The sequence below is a fragment of the Mastomys coucha genome, unplaced genomic scaffold (assembly GCF_008632895.1).
Source record: "Mastomys coucha isolate ucsf_1 unplaced genomic scaffold, UCSF_Mcou_1 pScaffold7, whole genome shotgun sequence".
Classification (NCBI taxonomy): domain Eukaryota; kingdom Metazoa; phylum Chordata; class Mammalia; order Rodentia; family Muridae; genus Mastomys; species Mastomys coucha.
This window is the reverse complement of record NW_022196913.1, coordinates 98,393,850-98,417,624: the sequence shown is the minus strand read 5'-3', so window position 1 is coordinate 98,417,624 and position 23,775 is coordinate 98,393,850. Positions and strand designations below refer to the sequence as shown.

At 37.3% G+C, this 23,775-nt stretch overlaps 2 long non-coding RNA genes across 3 annotated transcripts in view; one reads left to right on the top strand and one right to left on the bottom strand.

Annotated features, from left to right (window-relative positions):
• Positions 1 to 20,834, bottom strand: part of LOC116081605 — a 63,339-nt gene extending 42,505 nt beyond the window's left edge. Inside the window, exon 1 of the long non-coding RNA XR_004114928.1 lies at positions 20,746 to 20,834. This is a non-coding gene — a long non-coding RNA (uncharacterized LOC116081605). The remainder of the gene's footprint in view (positions 1 to 20,745) is intronic.
• A 503-nt stretch (positions 20,835 to 21,337) lies between these two features.
• LOC116081604 overlaps positions 21,338 to 23,775 on the top strand; it is a 53,201-nt gene continuing 50,763 nt past the window's right edge. For both annotated transcript variants that reach the window (XR_004114927.1, XR_004114926.1), the window contains exon 1: positions 21,338 to 21,650. This is a non-coding gene — a long non-coding RNA (uncharacterized LOC116081604). The remainder of the gene's footprint in view (positions 21,651 to 23,775) is intronic.

Genomic DNA, 23,775 nt, shown 5'->3' with positions numbered 1-23,775 from the left:
CTGAGTACTGTCTGTTATTCCACTAGACCCTCCTCTGTCATTTGTAGTGATGGGGAAAATGTTTTGTCAGTTGATGAGATACCTGTCTTCTGGGAGGAGCTCCTTCTCCTGAACAAAGACTAAATACAAAGTTCACTTGGTGCTGAGACTCGGTTCCTAATGTCATTCTGTAGTAAAGACTAAAGCTCTTTAAGGAAATGGTGTTCACTTGGATGGAGGTCGGAAAGATGTGATGAATGTGGATCATATTTGTAGGAAATTAAGAGGTGTTGTTCAGGCATACATGGCAGGCATGGTACTCAAGAACTAGTTGAGAACTGCATCCTGATTCTCAGACATAGAGAGTGAGACTGAGTCTGGCATGGGCTTTTGAAATCCCAAAGCCCATCCCCCTCCCCCAATAATGCACTTCCTCCAACATGGCTACACCTCTTAATCTTTCTAATCTGATCAAACAGTTCTATTCCCTAGTGACATCTGTCTAGAGGTGGCACCACCCAGTGGGCTGGGCTCTTACACATCATTCATTAATGAAGAAAATCCCCCACAGACATTCCCATAGGCCAATCTGTTGCAGATAAGTTTTCAATTGAAATTTCCAGGTAATTCCAGTTTTCCACTAGTTAACAAAAACTAGCCATCGCAGTAAGTAAGTGTTTCATAAATGTATGATGAGTAAAAAGGGTTTGTTACATGAATAATTAAAACAATGTATGGGTTTGATATATATGTAAAGTCAACAGCTCTTAATGGTTGGGTAGTTGCAGAGACTATATTATATTTTGTCCAATATTGTTCTTTAGCAAGCATAAAATGCTTATGGATTCATTACTTATTCCCAACTTAATCTTTAACCATCTTGAGGAGGAAAGATAGAGGAAAAAGCATTGAGTCAATGACAAAATTTAGTATGAGATTTTAATAAACTTAAGGGAAAACACTTTTCAAGCCAACAATTTTTGTTTTCTAATAGAAATGGTGTCCAGCTTTTTAATGGTTCAGGCCTCCCTAAAGTACTTTTCTCATAAATTTTCATATTAGCATCCTTGGTGCTCCTTAAATGCAGGCAATGTTCTTTGAAACCATATTCTTTCACTGGTGTATTAGAAGCTCTTGTTGCTCTAATGATGAGTGGTCCTGAAGCTAGACTTATTAGTACAGGGCAACTGATGGATGCCTACATGTCAGCTCTATTTACCAGCTAAAAGCCTGTAGCAGGGAGACATTTGTCTTCCGTGGGATGTGCTGACTATGGCTAGTTTATTTGGTTCTCTTCCAGACAGGAAATGATCTTCCTGAATGCAGAGCTGCATTCCAGAGTGGGGAATTATTAGGCTCTGGGACAGGTCACTGCCATTTTGGTTTCAACGGAGAGAGTCATTGCCGCTGTTTTCTCCAAGCCTTTCTGGCAGTCCCCAAGCTCCAGATGGTCAGGGATCAAATCATTTCTTCGTAATTGTGCATTTGAGCAGGTGGAACACAGTTCACTGACCAGTCAGCTTTGTCTACCTTCTCCCCTCTCCTTTCTGTATCATTCTCCCATTTGGTAAATTTGAAGAACTTTGGTTCATTTATCTTAACAAATCTCAAGCCAAGCCCATGTCAGATCCTTTCTCCTTATTTTTACATAAGGTAGATTTTTGGGTTTCCAATCAACTAGCTGGGATCCTTCTGGTCTTACTTGTTAGAAATCTTGGGTAGGCAAGAAAAAGCTCTTCAAGTCTTGGCCTCTTACTCCTTTTTTTTTCCCTCAGAGATTGGCATCCATGAGTAGTAGAAACATCAGCCAGTGACAACCTCTAGTATTGTAACTCGTGCATGCCTTGGGTACTGGGACCTTTAACTCTGCAAGTATTATAGCTCTATGAAGGCCTCAGAGTCATGAGTCCTCCTCAGTCATTGACTCAGTCCTGAGTCAAAAAAACCTTTCAGGCTTGGGTGTCTAAGACCCATGACCCTAAAGATTTGGGAACTGTCTAGAACTTCCCATAGGGCCCGCAGTTTCTCTTCTCTTATCGCGTTCTGTTGTTCTTCAGTGCTAGCTCCCCACCCTGACTCTTTCTTCTAGTCTCCTTGATACTGCCCTTTGGCTACTCTCAGTCTGATGCTACCTCTTCTTCAGCTGTCAAGCAGTCACCTCGCCACCTTAACAGCTCAGCCCCCAACTGTTCAGCTGTTGTTGTTCATGCCATTCTGCTTCTTCTGCTGGCACCATCCCTCTGCTGCCTCCACTTCTTTTTTTAAAAGATTCATTTATTATTATACGTAAATACACTGTAGCTGTCTTTAGACACACCAGAAGAGGGCATCAGATGGTTGTGAGCCACCATATGGTTGCTCGGATTTGAACTCAAGACCTTTTAAAGAGCAGTCAGTGCTTTTAACCACTGAGCCATCTCTCCAGCCCAGCCACTCCTTCTTAATGTTTACCAGTTCAGTTTGCGCTACAAAAGGTTGGCAAGAAAAAAAACCACTCCAGAGAAGGCCTTAATTGGGTTCAATGTTGTAACATGGAATTACTACAGGAGAGTATCTCATAGACAATATACTAAGTGAGCCAAACAGCTTGCTCCTACAGCCAAAGCAGGGATGCTTAGACTCCTAACAACCTAACCTCCTGTGCAAAGGAAAGTTCATATATGCATCAATCACATCGCACTGGACATACAAATAGAGATTAATGTTTGCACTAAGGCAGTAATGTTTCATTACCATGTCAGAGTAGTCCTTCTAAGCCACAGGGGGAAGTGCCACAAACACAGGAATGAAAACCCATAATCTGAAACCTTCCTGCTGGGCTTGACTGTACATTGACCAAGTGCTTTTGACCTTGAGAGCTCTATTTCATCTTTTCTTAGTTTTCACATCTGTAAAATGGGAACATGATGATCTCAGCTTAATACTTCATTATGATATTTCTATGTCATTATCTGGCAGTGTTAGAACATGAACCTGGATCACTGAGCAGAAGTCCTCAGAGTACTGTCCAGTCTCACCTGACAATGTGTTAGAATCATAGATTCCATGGCCCCACCTCCAAACCAGAGTCAGAAATACAAGCATGGGACTAAACTGTGCAATGATATCTCTTGGTCCATGCTAAAACATGGTCAAGTTTTGCAACTGCCTCACAGATGATCTGTAAGGCTGAGGTGATGCCATACTGTCCCCAAGATAAGACTTCGTGATGTAGTCTAGGCATCTTCAAATGGCAGAATAGGCATCCGCGCGCACACACAGTCCATTGTAAGAGCCTCTGCAAAACTCCAACACTTTTTTAAAGAGTTCAAAATGTTGTGCATTTACACTTCATGCACTCTTCATGGATATTAATTTTTAAAATGTTTTTACTTTTCAAATTTATTTATTTATTGGCTGTTTCATACATGTGTATGATGAGTTTCAGTTGTTTACACCAACCCTCCCCTATCCCTGTTCTGATAAAACCCTTCTTTTCAAGAAGTAGCTCTCCTGTTTTCACCTTATGTGGCTCATGCAGCTTGATTAGAGTTGCTGGCAAGAGGGTGGGACACAAAGTCAGGAGGCAGCTATACCATTGAAGAAAATGACAGCCCCTCCCCCAGAAATTATTAACTACCAATGGTTCTTTCTGGAAGTGTTGGGCCTCTTGAGCCCCTCCCAAAAAATGTTAAAATTTTAATTAGAAAAAAAAGCATAGCATACACATAATGTAATAGATGTCCACTCTTTTCTCCACCCACTTCCCATCTTCTCAAAGTACACAAACAGGCTTTCTAGTAATGGGACTTGAAGGCAGCAAGATGTGTCTGAGGGAAAGTTTTAGGATAATGAAAATGGTTGCAAGTGAGTAAAGCAATTACCTCAAATGAAGTCAGATAGTCTCACAGAAGGCTTCTCTTACTCCTCTTTAAATAAAGATTTGGCACTAAAAATGCCAGGGAAAGCTCCCAGGGATAGCGCCGCTATTCAAGCCAATGCTACAGTTCCTGAAGGTGGAAAACGAATGATTTAACTCTGTTTGGGTATGGAGATATTTGCAAGCGAGGAAGGAAAATATGTCCACATGAGCCCATCGAGAAATTAGGCAAGTACGTGAAGTCAACTAAATAACTTTTTTTAAGTGCTGTTTTATTTCCCTAGAACTCTGGATTAACACAATAAATAAAGAGTATAGAGGAAAACTGTAATAATGGATATTTTATTAAGGTTACTGGGTGAGTCATTGTGCTGGCTGCTTAAGTTAGGATGTAGAGTATCTCTCAAAGGGCTATATATTAAATCCCAGTCCCCAGGAGGAGGATGTTGGGAGGGAGCTAAACTCTAGGAGGTGGGGCTTATGTCACTGGGAGCCTGCCCTTAAAGAAGATCTTGGGAGCCCAATCTTTCTGCTACACTTTGAGACATGCCTGCAGCTTTTAAATATGTTTCTGCCATAGCATGACACCAACTTCCACCCTCACCAGAGGCCACACTAGCGAATTCCTCCATCTGTATATTGAATATACAGCTAAATGTTTTCTCTGAAGAAATTATCTGCTTTAAGTATTTCATTGCAATAATGTAAATGTAACTAACATATTGCTTCAAAGATGTTAATTTGCTTTATCTTTTTAGTAAGTTAAAGTGGCACTATGATTTCTATTTTCTAGCCAAGGAAAGTGGTCCATGAGAGACTAGGCAACTTGTACAAAGTCTGTGTAAGGGAGAGGTGATGCTAGGGTTTAACCAGGTATTTTTAAATGGTGTACTATACTATATGTCTGTCACTCAAAGCATATAATGATTAACTCTGGATTCCCGTCACATAGAAAGCCCTTGACCAATAGATCATAAAAAAGGTGAAGAAACTGAAGAGAATATGGGCAGGCATTGTTTCTTTTTTCTTGTTTAAATCTAACATATCTTTACCTATCCACATTCCAGCACCCATTACCAATGCCAGAAACTATTTTAGTTGATGTCAGTATTACCATGTGGAAGATTAAACTATAGCCAAACCACAGTATTATTCAAAATATTTTTCATAAATTCTGTTCTGGGAGGGGAACAGGACTCTGTACTATTTTCATTTAAATGCATTATGGGTTTCTCTAATTCAGTATGGACACAAGAGCTCTTTCCATTTTCTGTCAGTACAACCCAAAGAAGCTTAAACAAATTTCACCCAGAACAGCAAGTGCACCAAGTCATTCAGGCTAGTTGCTACTTGCAACTTATTTCTTTCTCTCCACCCCCCTCTCTCTCTTTCTCTCTCTCTCTGTATACCCTTAGTCCATCAGATTGGATTGAGTTTTAGGCAAAGGTTTGCTGGATAAAGAAATGTATTTATTAACCATGTGCATGTGATGTGAGCTTTCATTCAGAAGGATAAATTTAGTTAAACGTTGCATGTGCACAGGCATGCACACACACATGCACACAACTCTGTAGACAGCCTCTTCTGTCATCTGCACCTCTCTGAGAGCTCAGAGCTTCTGTGAAAAGGCAGACGTCTCGGCCTTTTTACTCAGCACCTTTTCAAAGCCGTGGGAGCCTTTGAGCTCCAACGATTTTAAGTTTTCTTTTTTTTTTCTCCTGTCCTTCCTGCCTCCCTAATCATTGGCATAAACAGATAATGTGGGTGGCCCTGAGGAGTACTCACTACTCTGAAAGCCAGCTGACAGCGAAAGGCTCTCTAAAGCAATAATTTCCACCACTTTTTAGTCAGGCAAGCAATAAATGCCTTTCAAGACTGATTAAACAGACAAGTCAAGCCAAGTCCTCTAATCACTCACAAGTGCTTTCTTTCTGGATTACACCTGTCACAAGGAAAGTGCCTCTGACTTCCCACACTTCCTCTAGCAACAGGGGTCTGAAGGGGCCCTGCAACTTACACTGTGGCCACACACTGGCGAGAGTCAGTAGCTAGTATCAGGAGGCTGTAGAAGAGTATTGCTTCTTTTGGAATAAAGTATGCAAAATTTGGGTTCTGTATTTTTTTTCTGAGAAATAAAAACATCCTACAGTAGTGCTGCTAAATACAAATAAATGCAAGCCACATACAGAATTCTACATCTTCTCACAGGCACGGTAAAAATTAACTGTTAGAAAAAAAATGACATTTGTTTTAATAGTATATTTTATTTGTGTGTGTGTCATAATTTTATGGTTTGTAAACATAAAGATTATTAGTGAAATACTTTACCTTTTTATATTTCGCCCAAGACCCAGTGTGTATTTTATATGAATAGCATATTTCAGTTTGAGTGCTAAATTTTCAATAGCTCAGCTGAAGTTTTAATCTCACCAAAGCATTAGAGTTATATTGAATGGAAAATGTTTTACCTTTTAATTAAAATTAAGTTTAAAATGTAGATTCTTGGTTAAAAATAACCTATTTCAAGAGCTTAATAACCTGGGCTAGCTTTACCCATTTCTCTAGACAGTTTATTTTTACAAATTAGAATGTGTATTTTACCCTAAATTTTAATATTTTTATAGTTCTATATATGCAAGCTTTACCTACTGTCCTCTCTTATTTTCCATCTGCATATTCACCCTCAATGAACATAAATGTCCAAATACCCTTTTTAGGTATAGAGTCCTCAATGTGTACATCCAGAAATGGGAGAGCCATTTCCAGCAGAAGTTTTATTTTTAGTGTTTTGAGAAACCTTCATGTTACTTTCTAAAATGACTGTACTGGTTTACACTCACACCACTAGGGCATATGTGTTCCACTTTCCCTGTATTTGCATTCACATTTGTGCTTCTTGGTGTATGATCTGTTGGTCATCATGACTGGGATGAGGCAGAATCTCAAAGTGGTTTAAATCAGTATGTCTCTAAAAGCTTTTTTTAAAATGTTCTCTAGCCACCTGTATTTCTACTTTTGAGAACTGTGTGGGTAATTTGTTTTCCCGGTGTTTAGTTTTTTGAGTTCTTTGTATAATCTAGAAATTAAGCCTTTGTCAGATTATGAACTGCAAAGATTTTTCTTTCCCTTCAGTAGACTGCATATTTGCTTAATTGACAGTTTCCCTTGGTGTACAGAGTGTTTTATGTTAGAAGGTAAGATTGCTGATTGTTGGTACTGTTTTCTGTGTTACTGAAGTCTTACTTAGATGCTGCAGCCCTACTCAGTAGGGGGAAGAGAATAATCTCTGGGAAGTAGAGGGAGAGAAGGATCTGGGAGGGAGAGAGGAGGGGGAGGGAAAAAGGTGGGCCAGTTCAGATATGGAAGGAGATGGGGGAGAAGTACAGAGAATCAGGAACTTGAAAGTAGGTGTGTAACAGTGGGGGAGGGAGAACAGGGATAGCCACTAGAAAGTCCTAGATGCCAGGGACCCAAGAGGTTCCCAGGACCCAACAGGGAGGACATTAGTCAAAAATACCCAACAAAGGGTAGAGAGAACCTGTAATGACCATATCCAGGCACAACCCCCAGTTGAGGGTTGGGGCCATCCACCCACCTCAAAATTATTAATCCAGAATTCCTTCTGACAAAAGGAAATTCAGGAACAAAGAGTGGAGCAGAAACTGAAAGAAAGGCCCATCCAGAGACTGTCCCACCTAGGAATCTATCCTATCTGCTGATACCAAACCCAGATGCTATCCCTGATGCCAAGAAGTGCTTCCTGACAGGAGCCTAGTATAGATAGCCCCTGAGAGGTTCTGCCAGAGCCTGAACAATACAGAAGTGGATGCATGCAGCCAAATATTGGACTGAGTGCGGGGATCCCAAGGGCAAGGGCTGTAGGAGCTGAAGGGGTTTGCAACCTCTTAGGAAGAACAACAATATAAATCAACCAGAATCCCCAAAGCTCCCAGGGACTAAACTACCAACCAAAGAGTACACAGGTGGTACCCGTGGCTCTAGCTGGATATGTAGCAGAGGATTGTCTTATCTGGCATCACTGGGAGGGGAGTCCCTTGGTCCTGTGGAGGCTTGATGAGCAAGGATAGGGGAACACTAGGGCACTGAGGCAGGAGTGGTTGGGTGGGTAGGGGAAGATCTTCATAGATGCAGTGGGGAAGGGAGAGGAGGCTTGTGGGGGGGGGACTTGGGAAGGTGGATAACATTTGAAATGTAAATAAATAAAATAACCAATAAAAAATGAAAAAAATCATGAATTTCAATATTAAAAATGAAAAAAAATTAAAGGGTTCATGGAGAGTAGGTGAGATTTGGCAACACTTGGCAGTGTCAGAGTCCCTAAAAAGGGACTAGAAGAAGCCACTGGAAAAGGTTCAATCTCAGTTACAATGAGGCCCCAGTTTATTGGGCATATCAGAGCCATGGGAGGTTCACAGGAGTGGAGCTGGCCTGAGCCTATAATGCAAGCTTTGTGTGTGTGCTGCAGATGCCAAAGCCAGAGAAATTAAACTGACCAAGCCCTTTAGAATTCAGAATATCATGAGTGATCCCCAGATGTCAAACATGTCAGGCAAATAAAACACTTTGGTTTTATTTAAGTGTAATTGGAATAACCATTTACATAAGATAGTTTTGATTTTACAGGAGCCCATAGTTAAGAGATTTAGATTTTTAGAGATAATTTAGCCATTCAAATAATTGAAATTTTAAAACACTGAGTCTTTTAAAGTGTTGTATTTGTCTATATTATGATATTAATATGAAAATGGAAAGAAACAAAAGAGTAAGGTTATAGTTTAAAAGCAATGGGGTCAGATTGACAAGGGATAGACTTCCAATGGAAAATTTAGTTATCAAGCTGACATATCTTGGGGAAAAGAATCTCTTATATAAAGAAATTCTAGGGATTGGAGAGATGGTTCATCAGTCAAGAGCACTGACTGCTTTTCCATAAGTCATGCGTTCAATTTCCAGCAACCTCCCATAATGTGACCTAATGCCCTTTTCTGTTTGACATGCAGCTATACATTCAGATAGAGTACTCACACATATAAAAGAATTAATCTTCAAAAAATTCTTTGAAGAGTTTCTTGTATCCTATTGACCTGTGGGACACTGTTTTGACTGATGATTGATGTAAGAGTCCCTAGTCCACTATAGACCACACCATTCCGAGACAGGTGCACATTGGCTGTATAGGAAAGCAAGCTGATCAAGCCTGAAGGAGCAAGCCAGTAAGCAGAGTTCTACTCTAGTTTCCATTTTAATAACCTGACTTGAGTTTCTGCCTTTGCTTCCCTCAATGATAGATTGTGACCTGTAAGATCAAATAAACTCTTTCCTTCACATGTTGTTTTTGATAATGGTGTATACCACAACATCAGAAAGCAGACTAGGACCACCCAGAGAATATAGAAAACTTTTATAGTAATTCATACTCTTTGCCTAAGATAATCATCTCAAAGTCTATACTCATTATTCATCCGCATTCTTTCCCCTGATAGACTCTTTCTATTGCTACAAAGTGATGTATAAGTTTATCACACATGCATGCAATTATAGTATAGTGATTTGCTACACTGTATATAATTTTTAACATTGCTGGATATTAAATCAGATAGAATTATCCATAAAATTTCTCTTCATCCAATCTTTGTTCAAGTCTCTGTCATCTCTAAGTAGACTATTTAATCATTATTCCAATGATGATGCCTAACTTTAATTTTTCTTCTTTTTTCATATTGGTTCATTATCCATAGTGATGACATAGTTATCTTCTGAAAACACAAATGATACCATTTCCATGATCATTATTTTTCAGAGATTCCCTGAATACTGGAGGATAATGTACAGTATCCTCTCGTAGCTTTTTTTTTTTTAATTTGTGAAATGTCCTATCACTGTAAAACATCACTATCCTTGTGACTTTAACAATTCTTGCATCTAGTTGTGGAGCCTCTTTAGATATTCTAGAGTCTCCACTGCCCTTGTCACTTGCTTTATCAATAGAAGACAGAATGACATAAACACAATTTCTGAGATTAGGTTTAAGAGATCTGGTATCTTCTAATTTTATTTCCTGGAACATCTCTCTAAACTAACTATGCAAGGGATACTAATTCAACTCCTAGAATGTAGGAGGGTTTGTGGGAACGAGCCAAGGTATCATAGCTAAAATTCAACTCCAAGGGCCAGACAGATGAGAGAGGTCATTTTCTATCTTCAAGACTAATCAAATCACACCCAAAATAAACACGAGTTAACTAGACATTATCAGCATGAGTCTTTCAAGTAATACAAGAAGCAATCTAAACTTTAGAAAAAAATATAGAAAATGAGATTTCAAAATGAATCTCCAATAAACATGAGAGTGCTAGCTAAATATTTGCATTGTAGCACATTTTTCCCTTTGGCTTTTAACAGTTTCTTCTTAAGATACAACTCACATATCAAAACAACCATTCATTTGACATGAATACTGTAAGGTTTTTGTAATTTCACATATTTTAAAACTGTCATTTCTGAAAATTATTTGAAAAAGAATTACACTTTAGCTAGTATATACTACCCCCCTTTATGCTTCTCATCTCTAAGCAACCTTTTGCCTGCTTTCATATCTCTACATATTGGTATTTTTTAAAAATCATGAGTAATGCATCATGTAACACATGCTATTTTGTGATTATCATCATCTATTTGTATTATGTTTAATGTTCATCCATGTTCTTGCAAGTAAAGTTGTTCTATTTCATCTATGACCAAATTACCTGCTATCATATTGGCATTAAATGTTTTGTTTACTCCTCAATTCTTGGACATTTAGGTTGATTCCCCTTTTTAGCTGTTGTGAATCACATCTGTATAACATGTAAACTCTTGCATGCAAGTTGTTGTACTGATAGAATTTTTTATTTCTCTTAACCATGTATCTGTGATCAGAATTTCTGAGTCAGATGATAAATATATATTTGAGCATGGAAATTGTTCTTCACAATTTACATTGCTATTAAGTCGGTAAAGCTTCCAAATTTTTCCATATCCCTTCCAACATCTTTTATAACCTGCTATTTTCATGCTATCTGTTGTTGTGGTCTGGGGCAGTGTCCAATTCTAGTTTTGATTTGCATTAATTTTATGGTTAAGGATGCCAACATCTCCATATTTTTATGGGAGAAATGTCTATTCCTAAGACTTGTTATTTTATTGGATTATTTATCATTTTATGATTAAGTTATGATCATCCCGTATAAGGAGATACAAACTCCTTATAAGACATATAATTTACAAAAGTCTCTATAGCTTTTGGTTGCTTTTTTGTATTTCTTCTTGCTTCTATGAGAAAATGTTGATAGGCCCGATCATGTGTAGATTTTGTGTGTATGATCACAGCTGTAATGAGTTCCTGACTGGAACAGTTATGGCATGTCCAGAAGACATCTGTTTGCTACATAGCTCCCATGCTCAAACTCTTACACTCTTCCCATTTCCTCTGCCATGATGTTTCCAGCGCCTTAGAGGAGATGATATAAATGTTCCCTTTAGTATCAAGAGCTCCATCATAACTCATTCTTGGCACTTTGGCTAGTTATGGGTTTCTGCATTAACCACCCCACAGCTGTAATAAGAAAGTTTTCAGATGATGGCTCTGGTGACTATTATGGGGATAACCAGTCACTCTCTTTTACTAATTTTGAAAGTAAAATAACTTCATTCTAATAATTCACAAATAAAATATCACACAGCTGGTCTACGGAAGCCACTCAAACTTTTGCCCAGACTAAAACTTCCTATCAACAAATGTCCACACATTTAAAATGGCCATTCTGAAGCCCAGGAAGCTCTGTTCGGGGCTTAACACTTCCACTATCAATAGTCTGTTTACTTACTTACATCTATAACACACACACAAAAGCCTACAGTAGATTTAGAACTAGGAAATGGATAGCTTTATATACTCTTTGGTGGCTCATATGCTCATGTGCTTTCATTTCATCCTTTTCTACAGAGTTGCCTTACCTTTCTCCCATGAATAGAACAGTGTCTTTTCTCTTTTTTTCTCCATTTCCTTTACCTGTCCTTTCTCTTTTTCTCCCCCATCCCTTCCTGTGACTACTTTTTTTTCAGCTAGTTCCTTGAGAATTGCATAGTGTATTTTAATATTTACCACTTCCATTTCCTCTCAGATCCACCTGCACTTGTACCTTCCCAACACAACCCATTTTTAGAATGCTGGGAGTGCTATATACTATCAGAGGGAAAAGTAACCATCAGTGTTATCCAACTGTAAACCCTGAGAACTACAGCAAGAACTATATTGGCAACATGTGTCTCCTGGTAGCATTGCTGGGCCTGTGACTAGATAGGTCAAAGGCCCTAGGGAAGAATACACTTCTATTTTCTGTTAAATGAACATAGTATTAAACCAAATCTAATGGCTTACTGTTATATAAAGAGATGAATGTATGTCTCAGCCCACATTAGAGAAATTTTTATCTGTAGTAGATGGTAATGAGCACAGAGAATAAAAGACTATGGAGTAGTCATTCTTAAAAGAGACATCTTTATCACCCCTCTCCTTCAAAGGCTCAGGGATTATGTCAATCACTTTCTGATTATATTTGAAGGGCACTCCACAGGAAGGAACTCACTGCTGATTCTGTAAATCTAAGCAAGAGCTTGTCACTGTAAAGGCCAAGCCTATAGAAAAGAACCTACAATGATTGTTTTACTAAATGGTCATGTTATCAGACTACCTGCTATATGGTCATGTTAATGGTATGTAGAAAAGATACTGCTTTTTGTATATTAGTTTGTTTTCTTGCAACTTTGCTAAAAGTGTGTAGGAGTTCTAGGTGTTTATAATAGAGTCTTGTTTTGTTTTGTTCTGTTTGTTTTGTTTCTTTAGGACAGGGTTGCTCTGTGTATCCCTAGCTGCCCTATAACTCATTCTATATTTTTAACTTAGATGCCTCCCAAATGCTGGGATTAAGTGTGCCACCACTGCCTGTCTATAGCAGAGTCTTTAAGGTTTCTTGTGTATAGAATTGTGTTATTTCTAAGTAAGTATACTTTAATTTATTTTCCTACCTGTATTTTTATTGTTTTCCTTCTCTTATTTTTTTTTTTTTTTTGGATAGGAGTGAATAGAATAATAAAATGGACAGGCCTGTCTCAGTCCTGACTTTAAATTGTTTCAAATTATTCTACATTTAATATGATATTTGCTATAAATTTGTCATATTCAGTCCTTATTATGTGGTTCCTTCCAGCCCTCTTATCCTTGAGATTGTTATCATAAATGAATGTTGGCTTTCATTATAAACCTTTACTGCATCTTTTAAGAAGTTAATGTGATGTCTTTCTTTAAATCCATTTATGTGATTTATTAAATTTATTGAATTATATCTGTAGAGCCATTCCTGAGTCTCTGGAATAAAGTCAGGTTGATTTTGGTGAACAATCCTTTTGGTTTATTCCCGTATTTAGTTTTCAGGTATTTTGATAAGAATTTTTACAACTCTGTGCATCAAAGATATTAGTCTATAGTTTTCTTTTAGTTGTTCATTTTTAATCTAATTTTGGTATTACAATAATACAGACTTTTAAAAGGCATACTGGAAGTATTTCTTCTATCTTAAATTTATTGCACAATTTGAGAAGCATTGGTTGTAGCAACATCCTTAAAATTCTGGTAGAATTATGCTATGAATCATCCTTTTCTATCATTGCTTCATTCATCTTACTTGCTATATTTTTGTTCAAACTATCACCTCAGATTAACTTTAATGGTTCAGATGCATCTATAGATTCATTTATTTCTTTTAAGCTTTCCACCGTAGTGGCATACAGGTTTTTTAAGTATGTCCTTATGGCTTTCTGAATTTATTTTATAATCTTTGTGCTATTTTCTTTTTTGTGTGTAATTTTATTAACTTGGGTCTTCTCTCTTTTAGTTAATTTGCTTAAGAATTTAGCAAGATGGTTATTGCTTTCAAAAAATGAACTCAGTGTTTCATTGATATTTTCGTATTTTTATTTGTTTCCATTTCATAGCTTATACCCTTTTATTGTTTCTTTTAGTTTATTGCTTTGGAATTTGTTTTTTTTTAATTTTTGTTGTTTTTCTGTTTGTTTGTTTTTAAATAAAGTTAGGGAGATCAGCAACCACTTACTACCACACCTGACAACCAAAGTTTGATTCCTGGAAATCACATGGTAGGAGGGAACTGGCTCTTAAAAATTATCCTCTGACCTCCACACACACATGTATTATGATCCTCAGACACACACACACACACACACACACACACACACACACATACACACACACACACACACTAAATGAATTAAAATAGTTAAACTAAAAAATGTGAAATGATGAGTGTATTTCTTAATCATCAGGGGTTTTTTGGTTTGTTGTTTTTTGGTTTTTGGTTTTTTTTTAACACAAAACTCAGGAAAAGTTCAACACCATCAGTCCACCTTCTATGCAAGATGAATGAATTCAGTTGTTGCTGAACAACTGAAAGACACTCATAAATCTCCCTCACGATATGAAAACAGTTCTAATAAATAGTCACTGTAGTGACACTTGCTCTTACCAAATGAATAACTTGATGAGAGGTGACAACAAAGGTCTTTTTGTAGAATGCTGAATAGGTAGAGATATCTTCTAAAGAATGCTGAAGTGAAAAATAAATAATAAGGTAAAAAATAATTGAAACAAATAGCCAGACATTGTATCCTAGTAACCACAAGCCTAGGGACTTTCAAGAGGTTGGTGGATGAAACCCACAGATGTTATAAAGCATTGCTGTGGAATTATGTTCCCTAGCCAGATAACATATTTGTATCTCTATTAATTTCTTCCAGATGGCAAATTGCTCTAAAAGTTATTAAATTCGATATTTAAATTGCATAGTCCCTGGTCAACATATTAGAATAATTAATTTTTCTTTCAGAAAAAAACAACCAACTGTTTAAGTCGTAGAGTGATTTGTTGAAGGTCACTTTTCATATGGGCTCCATTGGAAATACTAGCCTCTATGATTTCTGTGGTCTGATTTGATCAAACTACAACTAACTAAAGTCCTATAGAAAATTAAAAGAATAATTAGCAAGTAGATTTTTGAAAAAGCCAAGCATAGTTGTCTTGATAGAACATTGTTGGTGAAAGCTGCTTTTCACTTTTCAAAGTTACAAGTTGTTGCGAAAGTCTTGGGGTAGCATTTACATTTAAAATCAATTCTATCCACTGGCTCTAGGGTACTCTAGAAGAGGGTCCTGGTTACTGTACTCTTCTAATCGGTTAGAATTCTCAATTGCCCCAAACACTGACTCACTGGAATTTTGCTACTGGATTTATCGTTAACAGTATTTAGTAACATCTCACCCATAAAATGAAGAACAATTATCCTCCAGTCTCTTCTAATAGATGAAATATTCTTGTTGAAGGTCATGAAAATGTAGTTTAAGGTGGGTAGGTGAACAGGGAGAGGGGGGGAGGAAATAGGGCTTTTTTTTTTCTGGAGGGGAAACCAGGAAAGGGGATAACATCTGAAATGTAAATAAAGAAAATATCTAATAAAAAAAGAAAGAAAATGTAGTTTAGAGAAACTATGTAAAAAGGTAGACTTACCCCACAGTGCAATGAACATAAACATTTTGCAATATTTTATCATGTCACTATGCAATAAAACAGGGTAGCAGAAGAGGTAAATGTCATCCATGTTCCAACAGATGGCACCACATTCATGTACATGCACATGTACATTCATGTACATTTAGTGGCAGCACTAAATGAATTTAGTAAGTTTTAAAAAGAGTATATGGAATTAATATTAAATAACCAATTGGTATGTTCTTCCCTGGGGAAGTTAATTTCTCCAACTCTCAGAATTCTTTAGTTTCTATAGTTCTTTGTGTAGGGTTGAGAACTCGTTGACTTCCACCGTTCTTCCTTGGCATGTCTATTAGCATCATCCTAATTCAACTGATGTTTAAGCCATCATGTTGATAGTTGTCTATAAGTGTAGCTTCTGACATTACTAAAAGACATAATCTCACACCAACCTCCCTGGTCCTCTGGCCCCTACAATCTTTTCACTGCCTCTTATAGAATATTTTCTGAGTTCTGGTACAAGAATGTGCCCATTAGCTCATCTCCACAATTCACATTTTAACTGGTTGGTTTTCCATTGTTGCAAATCTGGGAGGGAAATGTAATAAGAGGATAGCATTGGATGGGAGGGAGATGAGATGGATTTAATCAAGACTCATTGTTTACAGGCACAAAATTCTCCAATAACTTTTTAAAAGGTTAAACTTTCAATATCTGATTCATAAGTATAACCAATGTATCCTTGAGTAAGGAGACTGAAAACCTGTAGGGCTACTCATAGCAACTTTGGGATATTAAGCACAAACGTCTTTGCAAATTATGCTTAGTGAAGGATGTGATTAGTCTATCCAAAAGAATGTGGGTGATAAATACAATATAGTTTTCAGTGTAAGGAGTAATATTTTACATAAGTCTTTCATAGGGGTTTCTAGTAAGTTCTCATCACTTAGTGCAAAATATAGGATGTCTAAATTTAAAAATGAATCAACCATCTCATTTCAGTAACTCTAATAGCTGTAATTTCTCAAAAAGAAAATGATGTGCCAGGTCCTGATGTACAATAAGACATTTTCAAATCCTATGGATGTTGGGTAAAATCTATCTGATTGCTTTCAAAGTACCTTTGAGGATTTGGGTGCCAAGCATGCCCCATTTTTATAGTTTTTACAAAATTATGTTGCTGGCAATTGATATATGTCCTGAAAATAACTGGCTACCATGTGACAGTTGCTGCATTGGTAGCAATCCACTCCATGAGTACCTTTATGGAGAAATTTTATTAATATTCCTTTGAAATGATCTAGAATCACAAAAGGCCATCTTGAGAGTACCAGGGATTGTATTGGTAAAGCATAAAACCGGAGGGTTTTCTTTCATGTTTAATGTCACTAAGATTTGCCCTTTAAGGGTTAAGGTTGTATAATAATCTCCTTTACTCCTTTAGGAGAATGTCAACCTCAACAGGAATGCCTTGTAAGTTTCTCATCCTAGAAGCATGTGAACATCTTAAGCTCTTCCCAAACTACGTCTGTTCTTAACATGCATTCATTCTCTAATTTTGACTAGTTGACAAGCTCTGTAAGTGCAGTAATTCTGCCACCTGAACCAGTTTTACTGTGAGTAAAGAATCAAGTTCCAACAACCTATTCCAAAGGATAGATGATAGATCCCTCTCCATAACTTCTGGTGTCAGTTTTGAGATCAGATCCATCAACACAATGTTAGGTCATGTTTCTCAGTGAGATTGTTAATCCATGTGAGTGAGGTACATAAAATTCCTAACTGAAACAAGACCATCACACTGGTGCTGGTATTTCAGGAGAGCACAGGATTCAATGGCTTGCTCAGTGAACAGTGCTGTGAAAGGAGAATGTGTTGAAGTTAGTGGGTTGGGTGAAAATTGTTACATGCACTCATCCAGTTAGTATCTGATGAGAAACCATATAATCAGGCAGAAAGCTTAGAATTTGTTCCACAGAAGTATCAAGACCTGTAGCTTCACTTTTTTTTCTGTGACCAGGCAAATGGGGCTTTAAAAATATGGTCAAGGATAAGGCTACAGTAAGTACCAAGTTTGTGATGGCTCCCAGGGACCTGAATTCACACCCTAAGTGTGCATCCACATCACTCCCACTGATGAAACAGCTCTTAATAACTAAGGATTCCTAACAGAAAAGCATATGAGAAGCCTTTTTGAGTAATTTCCAAGAAAACTGTAAATAAACATAGGCCATTAAACTATGAATAAATGCTATTTATACAATGATTGCTAAACAAAAGTTTTGCCCAGCTTGCATCAAATGAATTTTTCAGAGACTCCAATATAGAAAGTATTGTGAGAGCTCTGTAGTGAAAGACTTTAAATATAAACCTTAACTAAGATTAGTGTGGGAAAGTTAGAGGCAAGCCAACTAGAAGCAGTTAGCCTATGATCATCTGAAAGAAAAGCTAGATTGGGGAATTGTCTAGATTTGATAGTTTTGTGAAAATATCATATCTGAGAGATGGTGTTGATTATTAATTGATGCAGAAGGGCCCAGTCAATTGGACGATAGTACAAGACTATATAAGAAAGCCAGATACGCATAAAGAAGGAAACAAGGCAGAAAGCAGTATTTCTCTCTGGTTTCTGCCTTTGAGTTCTATCTCTGAGGTCCTTCAGTGATAAACTATGACCTGAAAGTGTAAGCCAAATAAATTCCTTCTTTTCATCAAAGCTTTTATCAGACCAACAGAGGGAAACTAGAATGTAAGCATTGAATATAGTTGAATAGGGGTGCACTTTTTGCCCTAAATTGGAAGTTAGACAAAAATTGCAGAATCTATCAATAATTAACTTAGTTCAGATGGAATTGGAAGCCAACATGAGAAGGTTCTAGATATACCTTTACACTAGTTATTACCAGAGTTTATAATTCAATTATTCATTGTCTGTCTCTTAGTCCATTTTCTGACCCTGTAACAAAATATCTGATGTTTCCTAATATAGAAAATAAAAAACTTACAGCTTTGGAGGTCGAAGAGCATAAACCTGGCATCTGCCTGACTTTTGTGATGATGTTCCAGCTATAACACAAATGATGGACAGCAGCATAGTGGAATCATGTGGCCCAAAGAAACCAAAAACAAATAGTGACACAGCAAGCAAGACAGAAAAGCCAATACAACAAAACTGGCTTTATAGTAATCTTCTCAAAAGCTATTGTACTCATCAAGACTTATGTTAATCTGTTCTGAAAGTAGTACCCAAGGCCTTTGCTACTTCATCAGAGCATAACTTCTTAAGGTTCTGACAGCTCTCCCCTACTAAAATGGGGGCTTTGTCATCAGCATGTGTAACTGCTGCATAACCTCAAACCTATCCAGACCATGATACTGTGAATATCTTATGCACCGAGCTTTGAAGCTTCTACAATGATTATGTTGGTCATTGAGCTGACTGTGTTGGTTAGTTTTTCAATAAGGAGTGTGAGACCTGAAAATTTCACTAGACTTTCTTTCTTTCTCTTTTCTTTTTTTTTTTATTTTTTATTAGATATTTTCTTTATTTACATGTCATATGATTTCTCCTTTCCCAGTTTCACCTCCAAAAAAAATCCCCAAAACAACAAGAACAAACCCCTGTTCCCTCTCCCCTCCCCCTGCTCGCCACCCCATCCTCTCCCGTTTACTGGCCCTGGCATTTCCCTACACTCTGGGGTACAGAACCTTTGCAGGGCCAAGGGCCTCCCCTCCCATTGATGACCGACTTGGCCATCCTCTACTATACACATGCTGCCTGAGCAATCAGTCTCACCATTTGTATTCCTTGGTTGGGGTTTTAGTCCCTGGGAGCTCTGAGTGTACTAGTTAGTTCATATTGTTGTTCGTCTTAAGGGGCTGCAAACCCTTCAGCTCCTTCGATCCTTTCTCAAACTCCTTCATTGGGGACCCTTTCTAAGTGGTTCCATCAGCTATCTACTCATGTTGAGAGCAGATAAAGAGTAAGCCAATGAGATGACATATCCTTATAGGCTAATAATGAGTTCTCAGTCTTGAGCTTACAGTGATACCCCACACCCTTGGAGAAAAGACTAGACAGCAACTTAGAGTTGCTATAAGGGTCTGGAAAGTCAACATTTATTTCGTAGAAAATTAACAAGAAGAAAAGTGAAACCTTAGTTTATAAGTCCTCACACTATAGCCAGATATATAAGGCAACAGAAAAAAATGAATAATCTAGTAAGGCTCCATAACTTATAAAAGATGAAAGATAGGGCATCTATTGAAATTTAGACTTTGTTTGCTAGAGAGAAAATGAGCACATGGGGGCCTGCATATTCAACAGTCACATGCAGTTTGTAAAAAGTTCAACAAAGTATTTCACACACAAGTGCACAGGAATAGAGCCTAAGAACCCAGAAGACGCAGCCATTGTCTGTGCTGAAACATAGTATGTGTTCTTAAAAAGTCTCGTCCACTTTTGATCGAAAACAGACTCAAGAAAGATTATTCTTGATCACTAGATCAGTGATTCAGACGACTTCATGAATTTTTTCTGTCTGTTCACACAGGCATAGCAGGTGGGTCTTCCTACATTTTTTTCTGCTGCAAGACACCACAGAGAATCTCAAATGTATATCATCAAGTGTAGCCCAGAGTACTCGACATGGTCCTTCTCTGCCAAGCTAGCCAGCAATTCTTCCCTGTTGAAAATGCAACTCTCTGGCTTGCCATTCATAATAATGGTGTCAAAGAGAAACAGAGTAAAACAAACTAGCAAAAAAAAAAATCTATCTACCCAACAAGATGAAACTGTTGACATTTTTCCGAAAGGGGTAAACTGAACAGTTTATAATCCAACTGACAGGCACATTTAGTTGTTCTAATTTCTTACAAAACAAAGTCTACCCAAAACAAAATATTTGAGTAAGCTTTCTATAAGCAATGTTTAAAGAATATCTCAAAAAGGATGTTTAATATTTCTAATTTATGAAAATAAATGTATGCAATTATCACAGAGAAAGCATTTTAGACATAATACAAAACTTCTAATACATTACATATCATATTTACACATAATATCACTAAAATTTCCCTCCAAATGTATCAAGATTCCCACATAAATAGGTTCCTATATCAGGAATAAATTTTAAGCATCAAAACTTCAAAGATCAATGGCATGAGTCCTGAAGAGAAGATAATCAGCCTAAAATGTACAATATTCAAGTTAAATAAATAACCTTACAAAACCATGTTAATGTTCAAAAAGTAACTAAAATGGTATAACACTACACTGTAGTCTTACCGTAAACAAAGTTGCAGGAGTCTGATGCAGAAAGATCTATCATGGGCAGCAGAAACCACTCACTATCATCTTCATCCTTCCCATGCAGAGTACAATGTTTAAAACATTCACATTACCAATGTTTACTCATACAAATCTAACTTACAGTCTGTGAACTTCTTTGGATTTGACAATATTTCCCGTGTGACTCATTGCAACACTTCAAATAACCAACACCATTTATAACAACTCCTTTGCCAGTGAAAGGGAAAAAAAAACTTCATGATTTTCAAGGGGCATTTTTGGAAATGTGACTAGTTTTAGGGGCTAATGAAACTAATCAAATGATGTTCTTGACACTAGTATCAGCTGGTTTGCTAGGGGTCGCTAGACATCAACCCCTCATCTCTTGGTACTTTTCCCATTCTTTGTTTGGCCAGCTAAAATAAAGCTGCTTCCTGTGTGTGCATAACCACAAACCAGTACTTCCTGTCAATATTTTACTGTTAACTCAGAATTTAGTGGTATTTCCTGGGCGTTAGGAACACCCTCACCTTCACCTCTCACTTCTCTACTTCTTTAAAAGACCAAGAGTCTGTGTATGTATAAAATTTTGCTTGCCCATCCTTTCCATGAGACATTTATGACTTAAGCTTTATGAGTCTTTGTGGGATGATTCTCCCCTCTTCCTATTGTAATAGACTTAATAAAATGTTTCCACGTTCATGTCCAGATTGGATGATTTACTACAGTGGTAATGATGCCACGACTTGAACAAAATTCTGGCTGCCCCTCAACTGTTGTTTTTCTACAACTTGCTGTGACTTGGGCATTGTGCTGACTTCCATCCTGCTCTCTTCACCCAAGCGATGATGCTATCTCATTGAACTCTTTGGCACCTCACTTGGAAAGCAAAATCAAATACGGTGAGTCTCTACCCTCTCAATTCCAATAGCCCAGTAGTCTAGACATTTTTTGGGTATCGCTCTAAGTCTACTTGTTTTTCCTCAATTTTATCTTTTTCTACTATTGTTCTAAATCTTTCTACAGTTTTTTAAATATGTGATTAAACTTTGTAAATCCTTCTGAGGAATCCATACCTCGGTTTCCGGTCCAAGGCCCCTAGCACTGGGAGGCATTTCTTTCATTGTCTAGGTAAACTGTCAGTCATCTATTACTCCACACACCCCAGACTTTGGGCACATGCTCTTGAGAGAACTTGGGATCTTTCTGAACTGTCTCATTCTGTGAAGCTGCTTGATTTCATATCTCTGAAATTTCATCCAAGTAGCACACAGCCCTTCTCCCCCCATCCACTTATTTGTTGCAGATGAAAACCATGTCATTCCTTCAAAAAGTTTATCAGAGACAGCACTTCCCTCGGAGACCATCTTTCTTCCCCAGTGTCTCTTATCCTGAGACATTCCCATAACCTATTCTAACTCCAATTTTTCTACCCTCCTCTGTCTTTACTTAACCTAAGTCCTTCAATCTTCTCAACTTCTATACCTCCACCCATTCTACCCCTTTGCCTCCAATTGCCAGACCTCACTTTGTCATTTAATTTTTTTGGCTTTCTTGTAAGCCTCTCTGTTGTTACTGGCTCTGTGTAAGCTTAGGAACACCAATAGCAACAGTATGAGGCAGGCTAAAAAGTCTAAATAAAAGCAAACTAAATGTTTATCTATAAGAACAGGCCTGAGAGACACCACATAATAACCACTGTCTCTCCTCTCTCACTCCTTGCTTTAGCCCACAGGCTTTACAGAATTATATGTCAGGTCAAAGGTCAACATAAAGCTGTATTATACCAATAATAATGAAAAAGCTTCAGCTTTTATATTAAGCTTCAATATATCCATCTGCCAAAACCATAATCTTTGTAAAAATGAAAAAGAGAGGCAATGAGGTTCCATTATTTTCTATAAACCAATGAGGTTTATATTTCTATGCTAATGCCTCAACTGTGGCTAAATTTTAAAATCAGAAGACGTTAAGCTGTTTATGTCTCTGTCTGTATATGTATGTATACATGCATGCATGTGTGTGACTGTAAAAACTGTTTTTGTGCAATATTTTCTTACACCCAGATGGTATTACCACATTCAATTATAAAATCCCTTAAAAGAGCTCATTTTGGATTGGCTTGGAGCTAAATTAAAGCCTATAAAAATTAAGAAATCAAAATTTTATAGTAAAAGCAAGTGTTATTATAAAGACTTTAATAAAATGTTTTAAAACTCAAACTCACATGCTTCAGGTGAGTCCTTAGCTAATGAGAGTAATTTGATATGGTGGGTTTATAACTACCATGAAGTCTTCTGAATTATCAGCAAGGCAAGCATAGATTATTACATTTAGGTGTTTCTTCCTTATGCAGACATGCTTAATATATTTGCTTGATATATATATTCTTGGTATATGCTAACTACATGTTTGATATTTATGACATATGATGGCTCATGACTATTACATCTGAAATCTTTTTCTGTGAAAATTATGCTTATCTATTTTATGTTAGATGCCATATGCACTCTTCTTTGAAAAATAGAATTAATCTTTCCATGCATGTATATTTAGTCTAAACCTTTTGAATTGACTTTAAGTGCCAGATAAATTTCCCCATCAATTGCATTATTTTGTAGTTAACTTTCATCCAGTATTTTACTTTTCAAACTTTTAAAGTAATGGCAAGCACAGACGTTTCAACTCTGTCTTCTCTAGTTGATTGTGTTATACTCTGACACCACCCAATCATCACCAACCAATTAGGTACAGGGCAGGGGGCTTTATCAGCAACAAATAGAGCTATCCCAGATAACCACAGAAAAAATACCATGACAGAAGCCTCTGATGGTGCTTCTTAAATAATCATGGGCCATAGCAATGTAAGAGTTGGGATTTCTAGATCTCTATAGTTGAAAAGATACTGTAGGTCCATTACTGCTCATCAAAGATGACGTAGAACAAGAATTAATCATGTAGGACAGATTGAGTGATGAGTGGCTAAAGAATTTCTCTGCAATGGTGTTAGTGCATTGATCCTCTATT